General features: G+C 50.2%; 1 protein-coding gene across 1 annotated transcript in view; it reads left to right on the forward strand.

Moving 5' to 3' along the window:
* Positions 1-20,816, forward strand: part of LOC122803382 (interferon-induced GTP-binding protein Mx3-like) — a 1,250,224-nt gene that overhangs the window by 350,313 nt on the left and 879,095 nt on the right. The gene's annotated exons all lie outside the window — the stretch shown is intronic.

Consider the following 20,816-nt stretch of genomic DNA (forward strand, 5'->3'; position numbering starts at 1 on the left):
AATACCTCCCAATCGTGACCTCTGGGTATGGTATGAAAGTGGTTGTTAACCTGCAACAATGGATGTATAGCATTGGTTTCTGGTGTCGGAAGACATGTTTCCTGTAGCACAACACAGTATGGGTAGTCAAGCACACATACACAATTGCTGAACACACAGCATCAGTGAAACCCACTGCTCACAAGGACACAGTCCGACAAGCTCTACACTTTACATATGCACAGTGGTGTCCATTGTAGGACCCAAAAATTGTGGAAAGAACCAAATTATGTCTTATTTCAATGCGTACCTGAACTCATTGTCGTCACAGGTACACATATGCACCGCCAGAGTGTTTAATGTTGCTGATAGCTGTGCATGTAATGCAGCACAGATGCACAGAAATACCCAGGGTACCGGGTCCATACAACTGCATCCACATCACACCTCCGCACACATGACGGATGTGTAATGGGTACTGTCAGTTGTTGCAGTCAAGGGATTCTGGGTATGTAGACACTGTGCTCGGTGTTGTTTCGCAGGCAATCCTTCCTCCCGCCCTGTGGGAGGGATGTGTGCGTAGCACCTGCCTTACTCCCCGCTAATAATGCAAAACATACTCGGAGAATGCTAAATGTAGGTGTGGAATGTGTACAGCCCTATACTAGTGTCCAGTAGGCAATTGTCATGGATGGACACCCGTATGTCCAGGATGGCACCCACAACTGCAAACCGGGGTAAATGACATAGGCGCGGTAAGGCATGACACAGGAAATACACATAGGGACCACAGTTGACATTCCACATACAGAGCCGGACTCTCGTGCCAACACCGGCGTACACAGCACTCAGTCTGCCAGCAACAGACTGAGGAGCACCCGCTACCGTACAGCGAAACAGATGTACGACCTGTGGAACAGATACTAATGGCACACACACAGCGTCAAGTAGGATATGTAAGCTATGGCATTCCCACCTATGAAGACAACATGGTTAAATGAATGCATAGGTAAGCAACATGTTCCGGTGGTGTTATATTGGAAATACAGTGACGGATATGTCCCATTGGGATGTCTGCAGTTTATATGAAGCAGTTGGTAACCAGCATCTTTGGATGTATGTCAATTGTTCACAGTACTAAATCAGCTGGTTATGTAGCACCATGTGGAATGGGTAGTCAAACAGACATCCGCGATACCTGAACACACAGTATCAGTGAAATCCAATGCTCACAAGGACACAGTCCGTCAAGCTCTACACTTTACATATGCACAGTGGTGTCCATTGTAGGACCCAAAAATTTGTCTAAAGACAGCTCTTCCGCCTTCTTTAATCACCTAACGGAACTCATTGTAGTCACAGGTACACATATGCACATAGCGTGTTTAATGTTGCTGATAGCTCTCCATGTAATGCAGCACAGATGCACAGAAATACCCAGGGTACCGGGTCCATAGAACTGCATCCACATCACACTTCCGCACACATGACGGATGTGTAATGGGTACTGGCAATTGTTGCGGTCAAGGGATTCTGGGTATGTAGACTCTGTGCTCGGTGTTGTTTCGCAGGCAATCATTCTACCCGCCCTGTGGGAGGGATTTCTGCGTAGCACCTGCCTTACTCTCCGCTAATAATGCAAACCATACTCCGGAGAATGCTAAATGTAGGTGTGGAATGTGTACAGCCCTATAGTAGTGTCCAGTAGGCAATTGTCATGGATGGACACCCGTATGGCCAGAATGGCACCCACAACTGCAGACACGGGTAAATGACATAGCTGCGGGAAGGCATAACACAGGAAATACACATAGGGACTACAGTTGACATTCCACATACAAAGCAGGACCGTCGTGCCAACACCGGCGTACACAGCACTCAATCTGCCAGCAACAGACTGAGGAGCACCCGCTACCGTACAGCGTAACAGATGTGCGACCTGTGGAACACATACTAATGGCACACACACAACGTCAAGTAGGATATGTAAACTATGGCTTTCCCACCTATGAAGACAACATGGTTAAATGAATGCATAGGTAAGCAACATGTTCTGGTGGTGTTATAGTGGAAATACAGTGACGGATATGTCCCATTGGGACGTCTGCGGTTTAAATTGAGTATTTGCTAACCAGCATCGTTGGATGTATGTAATTTGTCCACAGTACTACATCACCTGGTTATGTAGCACCATGTGGAATGGGTAGTCCAACAGACATCCGCGATTCCTGAACACACAGTCTCAGTGAAACCCACTTCTCACAAGGACACAGTCCGACAAGCTCTACACTTTACATATGCACAGTGGTGTCCAATGTAGGACCCAAAAATTTGTCTAAAGACAGGAATGCCGCATTCTTTCAACACTTAAGTGAACTCATTGACGTCACAGGTACACATATGCACCACATGCGTGTTTAATGTTGCTGATAGCTGTCCATGTAATGCAGCACAGATGCACAGAATTACACAGGGTACCGGGTCCATAGCACTGCATCCACATCACACTTCCGCACACAGGACGGATGTGTAATGGGTACTGTCAATTGTCGCGGTCAAGGGATTCTGGGTATGTAGACTCTGTGCTCGGTGTTGTTTCGCAGGCAATCCTTCCTCCCGCCCTGTGGGAGGGATGTGTGCGTAGCACCTGCCTTACTCCCCGCTAATAATGCAAAACATACTCCGGAGAATGCTAAATGTAGGTGTGGAATGTGTACAGCCCTATACTAGTGTCCAGTAGGCAATTGTCATGGATGGACACCCGTATGGCCAGGATGGCACCCACAACTGCAAACCCGGGTAAATGACATCCGCGACTGGGGAACATACACCAGCAGTGAAAAGCACTGGGCAGGTGGACACAGTCCAGCAACATCTAACTTGACAAATGCACATCGGTGTCCATTGTAGGACCCAAAAATTCTGTTCAGAGCATGCCTGCTAGCTTCCTGCATTACTCATGTGATCTAATTGTCGTCACCACGTCACAGGTACACATAGGCACGCAAGCGTGTTCAATGTTGATGATAGCTGTCCATGAACTGCAGCACACATGCACAGAAATACCCAGGGTATCGGGTCCATACAGCTGCGTCCACATCACACTGCAGCACACATGAAGGATGTGTAATGGGTACTGTCCACTGTTGCAGTCAAGGGTATGTAGAATCAGGCCTCGGTGTTGTTTCGCAGGCAATCCTTTGTCCCGCCCCGTGGGAGGGCGTGTCGTAACACATCGTCACTCTCCGCTAATAATGCACACCATACTCCGGGGAATGCAAAATGCAGGTGTGAAATGTGTACAGCCCCATACCAGTGTATAGTAGGCAATTCACATGGATGGACAAGCGTATGACTAAGATGGCACACATAAATGCAAACCCGGTGGAATTACACTGCCGTAGTAAAGCATTACACAACTCATACACATAGGGACTACAGTTGACATTCTCCATACAAGAAACACAGACAACCAGCCGATGAAGTCCAAAGCAAAGGCAGGTACTGTAGGGACCGTCAGTGACCAACCAGAGCACACCAAGAATTAAAGGCAGTCACCATAGTGTATTGGAGCACACTTCATCTGCTTCATAAGCAGACTTATTCAGACTACATACAATGTAGTCCAACCTACTAAATTTACAAGCATTAATTGGTTGGTACATTAGATGTGCTAGGTACTAATTACATGCCTTAAAGGCAGACAAGCGAACAAACCTTACTTGGGTTACATCCCACACAGTGAGGACAACAGACATTGCTCCGAAAGGTACAGTATTCATCAGAAAATGGAAATATATGTACATATATGAAACATGAACCAACATAAAATGTTTTCCAAATGTCTGACTGTGTAAGCTACATGTATATGTCCTACGGATTGTGCCAATATATTAACAGAACTGCAGACACCTAGTAATATGAATGAACCATAATATATACACATAAACCGTATGAATATGAGTACTGTAAAATAGACCAACGAAATGTAAAGATTCACAATGTGCTAATGTAACATTCATTTACAAGGTTACAGAAAGAAATCAATGCAGACATCCATGTGTAAATACTAACAGAAGGCCAGCGAGGTGCTTGCCCTCACATGTACTGGGATGTCGTTCCACAGCATAGTGAGTGTCTGGGTGATGAATCCGTCCCAACAACACGTTCGATTAATGACAGTGTCAAGGTGTCGTCAGCTGCCCTTGTGGTTCTGAGGATCTACCTTATTTACGTGAAGCATAGTCATCAGATCTGGGTTCGACCTAGCCGTGCATGCCAGGCACGGGTCACCTCTGGGCAAGTGGTATGCAACTGTATACAGCTGGAATCCTTTCAGTCGGTCAGTATAACACATATACCTGAGACCCTGCATCCGTTTGTCGAAGAACTGTTGGTGCCTTTCCAGCTGCTGCAGGTGTTGGGTCAGATACATTCTGAGCGGGCATTGTACCCAATCATAGGTCTATTGAGTGATGAGTACAAGGGGACAATGACCTCCCTGATCTAGATGTGAATCCCTTCATGATGATGTGGCCAATGTGGAAGGTCTACCCAACTATGTTAGCAACATGTGTGTCTAACGAGCGGTTAACAACAACACGTGTCCCCAGATCACTGGTAACCCCTCCGTGTTCAGTGGACTGCCACCTATATGGTAGCTCGGGGTAACCTTGTTCATCCCGAAGGGTATGCCTATGCATTTCCTGGCATTTAGCTGTAGGACATGTCTCTGGTACCACTTATCCACATCTGTGAGGCACTCCTGAAGGATATCTGTGTCAGATGTGTGTCTGACCTTGGCATCCGGTTTGCAGTCGTATGCAAACATTGTCACCCATAACCCCCTGTGTGTGCGTGTACATTGGCAGCGTAGATGCTGGAAATAGTGGACCCAGGACTGAGCCCCATGGGACACCACCTGTGACTGGCTGTGAGTATGACATGGCGCCAGCAACTATGTCCATGTGTGTTCTGTGACCTAGCCCGTTTGCAACCCATAGGGCGATGTATGGACTTACATTCAAGATGACGGGTTTATCAAGTATACCCGAGGGGGGTATTGTGTCGACGGCCTCTGCCGGGTTGAGGTAGGCTGTATGGACTGGTTTACCCTCAGCAATGGCCTTGGTGACTGATTCTACAAAGTGAAACACGTGTAAAGGGCATGATCTGACTATGACCAAGCTAAACTGGGTTGTATCCAAAGTATGCGGGTCCCCTATGTCCTCATCTATGTGTCCCATTATGATCCATCTCCATGGCTTTGCAGATAAGGCTTGTCAAACTAATGGTATGGTAATACCCAGGGTCAGTGGAGGCACCATCTATGTGGAGTGTGACTACAGTCGCCCTGTGCTACTACTCAGTGCGTATCCTGAGGTGAGGCTAGGATTACACAGCTGTCCGAGTGTGGGTTAAATTCCCCATAGAGTTCCCGGAGTGCACAGCTGGGACACCATGTGGACCCATGGATGTTGTGTTAACTGCCTTGGGGCTGGATGTGGGTAATGCTGGACATACCAGCGGCAGGCGTGCCACGTTCGAGTCCGATGCCCAAGGGACCACACACATAGCCGGCCTTAGGCATAGGCCAAGTAGGTAGCCGTCTAGGGTGTTGCTATACTCGGGGCACCTTTCCAGACTCTATTTGGTGTAGGTAGACCAGGACGGGGGTAGGGTGACGTATCGGTGGCAACCTCTGCCTAGGTCACCACTTACCCTAAGGCCACTCTTCTCGTGGGTAATACAGCAGTACCCACACCTAGACGCGGGTCATCGCTAGGGTCATTGCTAGTATGGCACATCATCTACGTGGAAGGAAACCATATATCCCCAGACATAATGGCACAGCATAATGCCTGTTCGCCGGCCAAAGGCAGACATACGTCACCCGCGTCGGTGCGGACGTACTGCGCGAGATGTCCGTTAACAATGCCGACAATGTGTCGCTTTGTGAAACAAACTCCACAGAGACATTCAATAATAGACAACGACGGACAACCCGATGTCCTCGTGTCTGAGCTCTTCAACCTGTTACGCCATGTTAAATGTGTGTAGCACAGGGGCACCGGGCCAAAAATTGCAACGGACATGTCTGTGGCTCAGTGAACGTCGTCACGCAATGTTAAACCCTTGTAATATTGCGACACAGCCCATACATACGGAGGGTTAGTAATGGCAGTAGGTTAGTTCGATCAGACCGTGTGCAATTAGTATAACGAGATCTACAGCGGATACACGGACATTGGCGCTGCGGTTAAGACTAATTGGGGCCCGTGACATAGTACCATGGACACGGACAAAACGTGCCCATGTGACTCATCTAACATTCGTACAGGGTCAGGGCGGTCCCGTACAGTGGGCGGACAAGACCAAACCCAAAGCACCACAGCAACACCCTGACAATCGAAGGCCTGTATGCATATGGGATATAAGCAGCTGTCATCTGAACAGCCCTGTGGTGACGACATATGCATCCTGGGCCATGGCGAGGGAATTAGGAATGTCCAACATGCAGTACCGCACCTTTCCGAGGAGGGGAATGGATGCCTGTGACGTGCGTGTGTGCGGGGGGGGGTGATATGTAAATGTACATAGGTACCACGGGTATGCATATTAATGGCACCGAACAGCTAACGTGCACTGGTCACAGTAAGTCTCAAAGCGTGACTGCAGTCACGTTGGAATCATGACTATAGAACATATAGATGTGCGTGTATGCGTAAAGCGTCCATGCTGCAAAGACCGTTACATATATAAAGCTGTAAGTGCTTTCTGCACACGTCCGTCAACGGATCAGACATATGTTGCGGAATAGTCACAAGTAGCGCAAACACGTAACCACACAGACACTGTAAACATATATAAGCGGAATACGGATATGCGTAATGCGGCGTCGCGTAACACACAATCCGGACATGCGAGTGTGCGTGTGCGTGTGTGATCCAGTGGAACCAGGGAAGGTTACGGATGTCTCCTCCACCGCGTTTACATTCATAATTGTGAAATATATGCTTAAATAGTACCTATTGATTCCATGCTTTGTTATCGTAATGCTACTAATATACACATCGATATACAATAACCTGATCAACACACTACATCCTAAGGTGCACTCTCACCAATTATCAACTATGTGTCCGGATACTGATTGTATTTACCAATATTGTAGATATATTAACACATTGTTGCCGTATTATTGTTTCCATGAAGTAAGGCATGCAACACTGATATGTATATGTCACGTTATAATCAAGACTTGGAGCACTGTCCACCTAACTATGAGCAGGTTTATTGATTAATTCGCTTTAAACCGACCCTGAAGGAAGTGAATTAGGGACGGCTATGTCATGACATCCGTACTCCGGCGGTGCCCCATGTTAGTAGTTGAGACAGCTCAGTATCCTTTCACTGTGGAGTCTATCGTATTTGACAGTCTCTGTTTCAGCGATATATGTTCCATAATGTCGTTTATGAAGATGGGCAGGGCGCAAGGTTTGCTGTATTTACGCATACTAGCACGTGGATATAGATAGGCCATGTCATACAAACGATGGGTAGTCAAGCAGACATCCACGACTGGGGAACATACAGCGGCAGTCAATACCACTGGCCAGATGGGAACAGTCAAACACGTTCTACACTTTACAAATGCACATCGGTGTCCATTGTAGGACTCCAAAAATTCTGACTGTTTTGCCAGTATCGCCAGAAAAAGCCAATCCGGTACATACCGTGACTACGGCACCGCTAGACATATGCACCACCAGCGTGTTTAACGTTGGGGACAACTGTCCATGAAATGCAGGACATATGAACAGAAATCCCCAGATTGTCGTGTCCATAGAAGTGCGTCCACATCCCAGTCCGCACACATGAAGGATGTGTAATGGGTACCGTGGAGGTTGCAGCCATGGGATCCTGGGTATGCAAATATGGGGCTCGGTGTTGTTTGGCAGATAATCCGTTGTCACGCCCGTGGGAGGATGCGGGTATAGCACGTGCCTTACTCCCCACTAATGATGCAAAGCATCCACGGATAATGGTAAAAGCAGGTGTGAGTGTTGTACAGCCCTATATCAGTGTCAGTAGGCAATTCCATGGATGGACAAGTGTACGACCGAGATGGCACCTATAACTGGAAACCTGATGGAATTACACAGCTGCAGTAAGGCATAACACAGGAAATACAGATAGGGACTACAGTAGACACTCCCCATACAAAGACAGACTGCCGTGCGAATACGGCGTACATGGCACTGGATCTGCCATCAACAACATGAGGATCACTCGCTTCCATACTGCGGAACAAATGGGCGACCTGTGGAACATATACTAATGGCACACAAACAACTTCAACTAGGAAGGTCATAGGATGTTTCAACACTGGCGTTCCCGCATATAACGAACATCCTTAAATGAATAAATAGGGTATACATGTTCCGGCTGTGTTATATTGACAATACAGTGGCGTATATGTCCTACTGGGCCTTTTGAGGATTACTTAAAGCAGTTGCCAACCTGCAGCATGACATCATTACCATTTGGGTTAATCGTAGTAGGACACGGGTTTCGTAGCACAACATAATATGTGTAGTCAAACACACATCCGATTGGGGAACATACAGCAGCGGTCACAACCACTGGCCAGATGGACACAGTCCAACATGTTCTACATTTTACATATGCACATTTGTGTCCATTGTAGGACCCAAAAATTTATCCTTTTGCGAGGAGACCCAGATGAACTACAGCCGTGACTACGGCACAGCAGCAGAAATGCACCGCCAGCGTGTTCAAGGTTGATGACACCTGTCCATGAAATGAGGGACATATGCACAGACATCCACAGATTGTCGAGTCCACACATGTGCGTCCACATCCCATTCCCGCACACATGGAGGATTTGCAATGGCTACTGTCGAGGGTTGCAGCCATGGCATCTTGGGTATGCAGAAATGGGTGTCGGAGATGATTGGCAGAGGATCCATTGTCCCGCCCGTGGGAGGATGTGGGTACAGAACATGGCTTACCCCCCACCAATAATCGCAACCATCCAACGGAGAATGCAACATGCAGGTGTGAAATGGGTACAGCCATACACCAGTGTCCAGTAGGCATTTCCGAAGGCTGGACAAGCGTCACGGACAAGATGGCACCCAGAATAGCAAACCTGGTGAAATAACACAGCTGTAGCAAGGCATAACACAGGAAATACAGCTGGAAACAACAGTAGACACACTCCATAGACATCCATCCAGCCGTGCGAATCCCGGTACACAGCAACCAAGCTGCTAGCAAGTGTATGGCGATCACCCGCTTCCACTCCAGCGGAACATCACGGCGGCCTGTGGAACACATATTAATGGCACTCCAACAACGTCAACTAGGAAGGTCATAGCATGCTTAAAGTATGGCGTTCCCACTCATAAAGAACATCCTGTCATGAATAAATAGGTTCTACATGTACCGGCTGTGTTATTATGGCAATACAGTGGCGGATAGTTCACAATGGGACCTCTGAGGATTACTTAAAGCAGTTGCCAACCTGCAGGACTACAGTAACACCATATGGGTTAATTGTGGAAGGACACGGGTTCCGTAGCACTACATAACATGGGTAGGCAAACAGACATCTGCGACTGGGGAACATACAGCGGCAGTCAAAACCACTGGCGAATGGACACGGTCCAACATGTTCTACACTTTACATATGCACATCGGTGTCCATAGTAGGACCCACATATTTGTCCATAGGTGTTGGCGACAGGCTGCTATCGTGCGAACCAGAAGAAGTGACAGCCGTGACTACGGCACAGGTAGATATGGGCACCACAAGCGTGTACAAGGGTGATGACAAGTGTCCATGAAATGCAGGACATATGAATAGGACTCCCCAGCTCGTCGTGTCAATAGGCGTGCGTTCACATCCCATTCCCGCACACATGAAGGATGTGCAATGGGTACTGTCGAGTGTTGCAGACATGGGATCGTGGGTATGCAAAAATGGGTCTCGGTGTGGATTGGCAGATGATTCGTTGTCCGCCCGTGTGAGGGGCGTGGGCATGGCATATCGTTACTCCGCACTAATAATGGCAATCATCCCGGAAAATGCAGAATGCAGCTGTGTAATGTGTACAGCCCTATACTAGTGTCCAGTAGGCAGTTCCATAGATGGACAAGCGTCGGCCAAGATGGCACCCATAGCTGCAAACCTGGGGGAATCCCACAGCTGTTACAAGGCATAACCCAGGAAATACAGATAGGGACTACAGTAGACACTCCCCATACAAAGCCAGACCGCTGGGCAGATACCGGAGTATCGGCACTTAATCCGCCAGCACATTAATGGGGATCGCGCGCTTCCATACAGCAGAACAGATGGGTGACCTGTAGAACCATACCAATGGCACAATATCAGCGTCAGCTGGGAAAGACATACGATGGTCGAACCATGGCGTTCCCACCAATGAAAGACATCCTTCAGTGGATTAATAGGATTGATGTCAATTGACCATGGAAAACACCTGCTCAACAATAAAGACCGCTGGCACCCTATGGCCACAAACCATGTCACACATAGGTAGATGGAACAGTCAACGTAAACATTTAGGTGCGGCAGGTCACACATGGTATCAAAGGTTCTTCATAGACATGTATGCGCTATCACCCGTAGGCCCGTGAGACGTACACATAACATGGGAGCATCCAGGCTTTAAGTATCCACCCGTACACTTCCATTTGTCACTTTCTATGCGAACAATGAACATGTAGCCACAGCATAGAAAGCACAGGCGCACTGCTAACGACACACCGTTTGTCAACAATTCAGAAGGCATCCTATGAACACGTATTACATGATATTGTACTATGCCGACCCCTCAACAATCAGAGACCTAACAATGTATATGGAAGATATGCATAGCATATCACTGTAATACAATGGTACAGAACTGACAGAGTAGACAAATGTATGTTAACCCTACATCTGCATCTACACTACATTCCCGTTCCCGGTGTTTGCTCCACCTGCTTCACAAAGGATGCCTCAACAGTTATCCATCGGTCAGCCCTGGTGTGTGGCCAAACCTCCACCTACTAATCTATCTACATACGCATTCTTCAGCATAGCTGTGGAGGTCCCTCCTGTGGTGTAATACTCTAGACGTCGTAAAACACCGACTGTAGGCGTGTGCCTTGTGATGTGCCCATAGCGGCCGTAGGCATACGCCAATCCTGCGGCTGCCCAGGCCGCTGCCCTAGTAGGGCCACCTGTCTAGTAGGCGTGTCACGTAGGTATATCAAGATGGGTGCACCATGTGTTGTGCTGGCGTGTGCCATGTAGCCCCACAGCCTAGGGCACCGGCGATCTAAGGCCGCTGCCGTGCCAGGGTAGTACAGTCTGCAGGTATGTGCAGACGTGCACATGTAACAGAGGGCCACAAGGATACCCATAGTGGTGACAGCTGCACACATGGCTATAGCGGGACACACACATGGCCATGCATGACATACACACACCATAAATAGGCAAGTACACACAAGGTGTATGTCGTGTATGGGTAAAGTGTAAGGACAGCAAGGATAGCTGTCTGCCATGTAATCCAGCGATGTCTATGAGGTGTTCTGGAATACGGACAGTGCATGGACAATGTGTGGATATGCAAAGTACCACAGTTATATGTGTCAGCCGTGCAAATATGCGATACATGGGAAGGCGGCTGTCCATGGGAGAGCAGCGATGCAGCCACAACATAGGTTCATAGATATACAAAGAAAGAGCACGACAGGAGCACATCCGGGAGGCGGGTGAGTGTAATGAACACAGCAGCAACCCACAATACCATAGTAGGGTACGTGGAGAACACGCTACGGAGGTCGCCGACCAGAAGAAGCACACAAGCAGTACCGATCTGCGTCCCACCATCCACAAACACAAGGATGGCGCCAGGATATGGGTGTTCGCGTAAACCTCAAAGCCATACCGTATGAACCCATGCAGCTGGGAGCATGGACACACACACACATGTGGCACGCATGGTGATTGACCACACCCCACATACCCAACCGCACAAGCGTACAACACAGGTATGGTATGCTCGTGGACCACCGAGCACACCACCAGCAGAGGCACATGTACAGGTGGGTGACAACAACCGTACAGGAATGGCGCTGGTAGGCAAGGTATGTGTTGCGGCGTCTAAAAGCATGTACATCCGCAGAGGCAGCTGCAAAACACACACACAGAAACACGCGCAGGGCCGAGTCGAACCTCGCCTATCTACATGAACTCACTACAGTATGAAGCATTTACAGAGCAGCTACCGAGTTTACTGAGCACAGCGCTGTCAGAGGCATACTTCTGGGCTGGTGACATCACCCGCCAAAACAATAGCTGGCAATAGGCAAGGTATGTGTTGCGGCGTATAATAGTATGTGTATCTGCAGAGGCAGCTGGAAACACACACACACACACACGCAAGGGCCGGGTCGAACCTCGCCTATCTACATGAACTCACTACAGTATGAAGCATTTACAGAGCAGCTACCGAGTTTACTGAGCACAGCGCTGTCAGAGGCATACTTCTAGGCTGGTGACATCACCCGCCAAAACAATAGCTGGCAATAGGCAAGGTATGTGTTGCGAAGCGTATAATAGTATGTGTATCCGCAGAGGCAGCTGGAAACACACACACACACGGAAGGGCCGGGAGTCGAACCTACGCCTATCTACATGAACTCACTACAGTATGAAGCATTTACAGAATGCACTACCGAGTTTACTGAGCACAGCGCTGTCAGAGGCATACTTCTAGGCTGGTGACATCACCCGCAAAACAATAGCTGGCAATAGGCAAGGTATGTGTTGCGAAGCGTATAATAGTATGTGTATCCACAGAGGCAGCTGGAAACACACACACACACACACACACGGAAGGGCCGGGAGTCGAACCTACGCCTATCTACATGAACTCACTACAGTATGAAGCATTTACAGAACGCGCTACCGAGTTTACTGAGCACAGCGCTGTCAGAGGCATACTTCTAGGCTGGTGACATCACCCGCAAAACAATAGCTGGCAATAGGCAAGGTATGTGTTGCGAAGCGTATAATAGTATGTGTATCCGCAGAGGCAACTGGAAACACACACACACACACACACATGGAAGGCCGGGAGTCGAACCTACGCCTATCTACATGAACTCACTACAGTATGAAGCATTTACAGAGCAGCTACCGAGTTTACTGAGCACAGCGCTGTCAGAGGCATACTTCTAGGCTGGTGACATCACCCGCAAAACAATAGCTGGCAATAGGCAAGGTATGTGTTGCGAAGCGTATAATAGTATGTGTATCCGCAGAGGCAGCTGGAAACACACACACACACACACACACGGAAGGGCGGAGTCGAACCTCGCCTATCTACATGAACTCACTACAGTATGAAGCATTTACAGAGCAGCTACCGAGTTTGCTAAACAGAGCGCTGTCACAGGCATACTTGTAGGCTGCTGACATCACCCATAAGACAATAGTTGGCAATAGCCAAGGCATGTGTTGCGGGCGTCTAAAAGCATAATCAGTCGCAGAGACAGCTGGAAACACACACACACACACACACGGAAGGGAGTGCGAACCCACGACTATCTACATGAACACACTACTGTATGAAGCATTTACAGAGCGCTACCGAGTTTGCTAAACAGAACGCTGTCACAGGCATACTTGTAGGCTGCTGGCGTCACCGCCAAGACAATAGGTGGCAATAGCCACGGCATGTGTTGCGGGCGTCTAAAAGCATATTCAGTCGCAGGCGCGGCTGGAAACACACACACACACAGAGACACACACACACACACACGGAAGGGCGGAGTCGAACCTCGCCTATCTACATGAACTCACTACAGTATGAAGCATTTACGGAGCGGCCTACCGAGTTTGCTAAACAGGGCGCTGTGGCAGGCATACTTGTAGGCTGCTGACATCACCATAAGACAATAGTTGGCAATAGCCAAGGCATGTGTTGCGGGCGTCTAAAAGCATAATCAGTCGCAGAGACAGCTGGAAACACACACACACGGAAGGGGCGAGTGCGAACCCACGACTATCTACATGAACACACTACTGTATGAAGCATTTACAGAGCAGCTACCGAGTTTGCTAAACAGAGCGCTGTCACAGGCATACTTGTAGGCTGCTGGCGTCAGCCGCAAGACAATAGGTGGCAATAGCCACGGCATGTGTTGCGGGCGTCTAAAAGCATATTCAGTCGCAGGCGCGGCTGGAAACACACACACACACAGACACACACACACACACACGGAAGGGCGGAGTCGAACCTCGCCTATCTACATGAACTCACTACAGTATGATGCATTTACAGAGCGCTACCGAGTTTGCTAAACAGCGCTGTCACAGGCATACTTGTAGGCTGCTGACATCACCCGCAAGACAATAGTTGGCAATAGCCAAGGCATGTGTTGCGGAGCGTCTAAAACCATAATCAGTCACAGAGACAGCTGGAAACACACACACACACACACGGAAGGGGGGTGCGAACCCACGACTATCTACATGAACACACTACTGTATGAAGCATTTACAGAGCAGCTACGAGTTTGCTAAACAGAGCGCTGTCACAGGCATACTTGTAGGCTGCTGGCGTCAGCCGCAAGACAATAGGTGGCAATAGCCAAGGCATGTGTTGCGGGCGTCTAAAAGCATATTCAGTCGCAGCGCGGCTGGAAACACACACACACACAGAGACACACACACACACACACACACACACACACACGGAAAGGGCGGGGACGAACCTCGCCTATCTACATGAACACACTACAGTATGAAGCATTTACAGAGCGCTACCGAGTTTACTGAGCAGGCTGTCAGGAGGCATACCCCTCGTGAGTGGTATCATTTGCAAAGGCAATCGCCCGCTCGGGTGTTCGGACAGAGTGCTTGATCACGCAGTCTGTTACCATCCCAAGGTCGCCCGTACACTAACACGTTAGTGCTGCAGTCCAGAATAACAAGTAACTACTGATCAGTACATCACTGCATACTGGGCATGCTCAGACACTTAGACTCGGCACAGGGCAGACATGCATACACATGTTGCGGCGGCATGGGTGGCGTAATGTGGACCATCGTGTGTGTCCAGCCACACAACAGAAACCTGGCCATGCCACAGGCGTGGCCGTTGCGTGGGGATAGAGGCATGCACCGGGGTATTACTGCAGGCGGCTGCGGTGTGCACTGTGCTGTGTGTCTATCTACACAGCTGCCTACTGGGCATGCTCAGACACTTAGAGTCGGCACAGATCAGACATGCATACACATGGTGCGGCGGCATGGGTGGCGGAATGCGGACCATCCTGTGTTTCCGGCCACACAACAGTAACCGGTCATGCCACAGGCGTTGTTGTTGCTGCGGGGAATATGTAGGTGCAATTAACCATGTGTAGGACTGGCCTACAGTTTGTTGCATGCTACAGACAACCCTCACAAACACAGGATACCTTCACAGATGTCCTGAGGACACTGGTGAGTGGGCATGCTCTCACAACAGCACCGTTTGGGTGACATGAACCACCCATACATAGCCTGGGAACATTACCCATGGCACAACACAGTACGCCAGCAGTCCCAGGTGTTCACACACCTGGCCACTGTTAAACAGCCATGAACCATACATACCAGGGGGGGGGATGTCTGACAGTTCTGCCCATCACGCATGGTGAGGATATGCCCCACACAGGATGTACAGCCCTCAATGGTGATGCAAGACCGTATAGTGGATCCACTGGTCATCCACTCACTGTAACCAACACCAGCATGGGGGACCTCAGTGATGACCTCTCCACAGGAAACCACACACATATGACCGGTGTGGTACCCTACATGTCCTCCATGCCAATGGTGAACAGAGGCCAGACCGGAAAACGCCTGAATGCCTTCCACGACCACCCACATGCATGTCTGCGACAGGCAAACATGATGACATCAGGCCCTTGTCCACCACAGGTAGGCACATGGTGTGGTGGACCGCAGCCACTGACTACCTGTACATCAACAGTTGGAGCTACTACATGGCAGGGCAATGACAGTACCAGGGAACCATCACCCATTCATACCGGCGTCACCATACGGCCCCACATACCAACATCCAGGTCCGCTCGTGGGAGTGGTACTGCAGAGGGCACATGAGACAACCACAGGGCCTTCCCTAACTGTGGTAAGGACATGGTTGGGGGCACACAGACCTGCATGGAAATGGTCCAGAATGGTACAACAGTCACTGCACCCACAGACATTGTCTGCATACCACAGGACATGTTCCATGCATACATCCCCCCCCCCCCAACAGGGAACATATCCATCCCACCAGAGTGTATCCTCCCAAACATGTCATATGGCCTGGGGTGATCCCATATCTCTATGGCGTTTGACACGTCAGCAATGGGCACCGATGGTTTCCCTGGCTGTGTGCTACCCATCCTCTTTAAGGCCCTCGGCCCACACATGCGGCCACTGTGTCATGTTAGCCTTACTATGGGCTATGCCCCAATGGATGCCATATGGCATCTGTGGTCCCACTATGCCAGGGTAGTGCTCCTATGGACTGTCAACAGCCACACCCTATACGCTTGACAAGTGTTGTCTGCAAAGCTGTGTGGAGGTCCATACAGGTGGTCATGGTTACAGATAGCGGTGTACAGCCAATGCGGAACATACCCACAACTACATAGTCAGGGCGGATCCTGCCTCCCGAACCTGCTCGTCCAGTCTGGAGTGTTCACCAAGGCCATTGATGGGGATGTGTGGGTTTGCACACAGTACCATGACCTGGTGGGAGCGTTCAGAGCACACTACACATGGGACCCATGTAAAGGCTCGCCAGCATACATGTGGGGACATATGTCACCCGATGCTTCTCACACAGGTTGGAGGTCACACCACACAGGGTTGGTGCTGAAGGTGCTTTGTCACACTCATATCTGGACCCAGTGGAGGCCCACAGGGCTCACTCCTGTGCACCCTGCCATATGGCATCCGACCTTCCAATGTGCATGCAATCATAGGGGATTGTAGCAGACAAGGTATGCAGATGACTACGCACCGCCGACATACCCAGCACCCCATGTTACACGTACATCCACCTAGGCGTCATAGACATGGCTGACTGGTGCCAGAGCCATGGCCTGCTACCAGATGCCAGAGAAGGTGCAGCCCTACCCAGTGTGAAGAACATGTTCGTCCCAATGTCACATGTAGGTGGTACGCCATTAAAGGTGGTGGACATGTTCAGGGTGATGGCTACCACACCTGTTGGCAACCTCTGTCAACACACACAATGGCAATGTGGGTGTGAAGACATTCCATTGTGGCCTCCTGGTCTGGATGGAATGGCAACCACATCAGGGGTGTTCATTGTACCCCTGTACACATCACACAGCAGTGCAATGACTGTGTACAATGGCACATGTGGCCTGTAGCTAACCTGACGCCTGCAGCACTCGGAAGGACCGCAAACGTTCCACAAGACGGGGATGGCGGTGCTAGGACATGTGTCACATGGTGCACGGCCAAGGGGACACTGGCTGTGGATCTGCACAGCACAGCTGATCCGTGGTGATCTGTGCCCGACATACACGGCCATGTCTGACCTGGGTGACATGGGCACATTCCACCTCCCAGGCCCCATGCGAACACGGGCACAGAAGCGACTGTCAGACACCTCAACCCAAAGATGAGTGGGACGTGCTGGGGGAACAGGGTAACGGCCAGACACACAGTACGACACGGCGGGGGGTGCCAGGCCATGTGAAGGAAAGGCCCTGACTGCCTTTGTCCAGGGCTGCTACTGGCGTGTGGATGTGTGACTATAGTTTTGCGCCAGTCAACCTCTGTGTGTCACTGCTAGACCAGGGACTGGGGACTGATGGATATGGCATCCCCATCCTGAGGGGTGTTAGATGCCACACACAGTCATGCTAGGTCCACACATGTCGTAGGGCACATATCCTGTTACGTTCATGTGTGCCTATGTACCTATGTAGGGGTCCATGCGGATGTGGGTAACTGTGCTATGCTGATTTTGCCAGACATGCCTGTGGGTACCGCACGACTAGGTGTGGGGAACTAATTACAGTGCTCCCAGTAGGCACGTGCAGTACACCATCAGTATCAAACGGGTTAACTGCACCGACATGGTGCTACACATGTAACCACCACACATACTGTGTACACATATCAATGAATGCTGCACCTGTCCTGCATGGTATGTCTGCTGCATGATGTCCGTGCACAACACACATCACATACACACCTGTCACCAGCCATACACACACACCACAACATACACAGCACGTACCATGCGGACACAGGTATCACGTACACCTCTCACTATCGTGTCCACCCTGTGCATCATAATATGTTAGCTTAACCGTGCATTGCTGGTGTGGCTCACAGTTATGCAGCAGAGACTTAATCATATGCACAGGGTGATATGTGTGCCACAGGCATGGGCTGTACCAATGGATGACATCATGTGTGTGTGTAAGGGCCAGTGCATTGAGTGGGCATGACTATGTAGAATGCATGTGGGTGTGGTGGAGCCCTACAGTTGTGTCTGCTGTGTGTGGGTGTGTGTGTACACAGTTCAGTCATCTGTGATGCCTACACGGGGTATGCTTGGCAGCCCCTGACTGTACAGTGCAGGTGTTACGGCTCACTGTGTCTGCCGGCGGCGAAGTGACCCGCGCCTGCCTGGGGTCGCACGGGCACGACCGGGTGGAGGTACAGACTGTCCACTCTCCGATGTCACATGTCCGCTGGAAACATGCCCACGACGGGGCCGTCCAGGGCCACGTCCATGTGGCCTGCTCTGTCCTGGTGTGGATGGTGTAGTAGCAGCTGCAGTGCTACTGCTACCATCACTGTCTGTGTGGGCATGGGAGGTGGCACGCACCGCTGACCTGCAGCAGGTGGTGTTGCTGGTCCACGCCCACGTGCCCTATGCCTCACCCCTACCTGGTGTTCCTGCACGGACTGCGCACGCTCAAGGATGGCCAAGCCTCGGTCGAGGAGACCAGCCATGTCGCCCAATCTCCTATCCAGAACATCGGCAAGATGCTGTTGTGCATTCGCCAATGCCTGGATGCTGTCATTTAGGTGCGGATTGCGGACCTCTGCAGCCTCTGCCCCTCCTGGTTCTGCCGTTCGGCACGTGCCTGCGCCGCCATTACAGTCTGGAACATGCGTCTGGTTATACCAGCTGCTGCACCTGCGGCAGGTGTATGTCTAGCGGTGCTCCCCCTACGGGCAGCACCTGCCACATGCCTGCGTGGCACTGCACCAGTCCTTACACTGGCAACATCGTGTGTACCCACACCTTCTGCAGCCACCACACATTCCTGCTCGGGGACAACAGGCGCTGACTGACCATCATCTATGGGCATCGGTGTCGGGTATGTGTCGGCATCTGAACCGTGTGCAGGGATGAAAGGGACGTATGTGTAATGTTCTCCACTGGCACAGTCTCTGCCTGTGACGACCCTGCCTGTGCCTCATGCACATGGTCATCACCACTAGTATCTGTGGGGACACTAGCATCAGATTGACCGCAGGAGGAGAACGCACCTACAGCACCTGTCAATACAAAGACATACCATCGGTTACAATACAGACACACACACACACACACACACACACACACACACACACACACACACACACACACACACACACACACACACACACACACACACACACAGACACACACACACACACACACACACACACACACACACACACAGCATGCATGTGATAATGCAGGTGGCATGCAGCATTCACACAACACAGACCAGTGAATGCAGACCAGACATTCATAGTGGCAGTATGTACACTGCCCTGGTGGGGACAGTACAACAGGCAGGTGTCATTTAGTAGGCATGCAGTACACACATTCATGGTAGTTTGCATGCATCAGCGTGATACACCGTGTGGCCGCGGGCAGGTTGAGAGTACACATGGCTGCCAACACTATGTAATGTACACCGCAAACATGTGCGGTATCATGTGGACATGTGAGGATGGTGTCCCACCGCATGCACCAAATCACGATGGCTGTCATGGTGCAGTGTTATGTGTACAGTGTACAGATACAATGTATGTGTAACAGTGATGTCTGTGCAGGTACGTTGCTGTGAGCTGTGTGCGTAGCTGTGCGGTGTGTGGTGCAGGCTCTGTGCCACTGCACAGTAGCAGGACACAGCTATGTGTCTGTGCGATGCGTGACCTGGACGCATTACATTGCCATGTCTGTAAGTCAGTTCAGCTGCTCAGCAGCACATATATGGTGGACATTGGAGGCACCTGTAGTAGCTGGGAGAGGGATTTCATGTCACTGGTGTACTACAGCAGATGTCCAGGGGTCCACTACATTGATGAACCCACTATGTGTGTACAGGGTGCAATGGTGAGTACCCACTGTGGATGTGCTGTGTGGCAACATGCCTGTAGGTATCCACCATGGCCTTGTCTGTCTGACTCATTGACAATTGTGTGTGGTAGACATTGTGCACACGGCCCTGTGGTGGCCCATGTGACATACACCCATACTAGTGTGACGTGTCACATTCTCTCTGGATATGCTGACAGTGTGTATGTCTGCTATGTTGTGCATAGGTCATATCATGGTGTGACAATGCTGCAGACAGACATACCGTGCATGGGACATGGCATGCGCCATGTCACAACGTGCACCGATGCAGGGGCATGGGTCACATTGGTAACACCTGTGCTCTGGCCAGATCACAGCTCACTCTGT

Source organism: Protopterus annectens, chromosome 5.part1 (assembly GCF_019279795.1).
Source record: "Protopterus annectens isolate FY-2018-M chromosome 5.part1, PAN1.0, whole genome shotgun sequence".
Classification (NCBI taxonomy): domain Eukaryota; kingdom Metazoa; phylum Chordata; order Ceratodontiformes; family Protopteridae; genus Protopterus; species Protopterus annectens.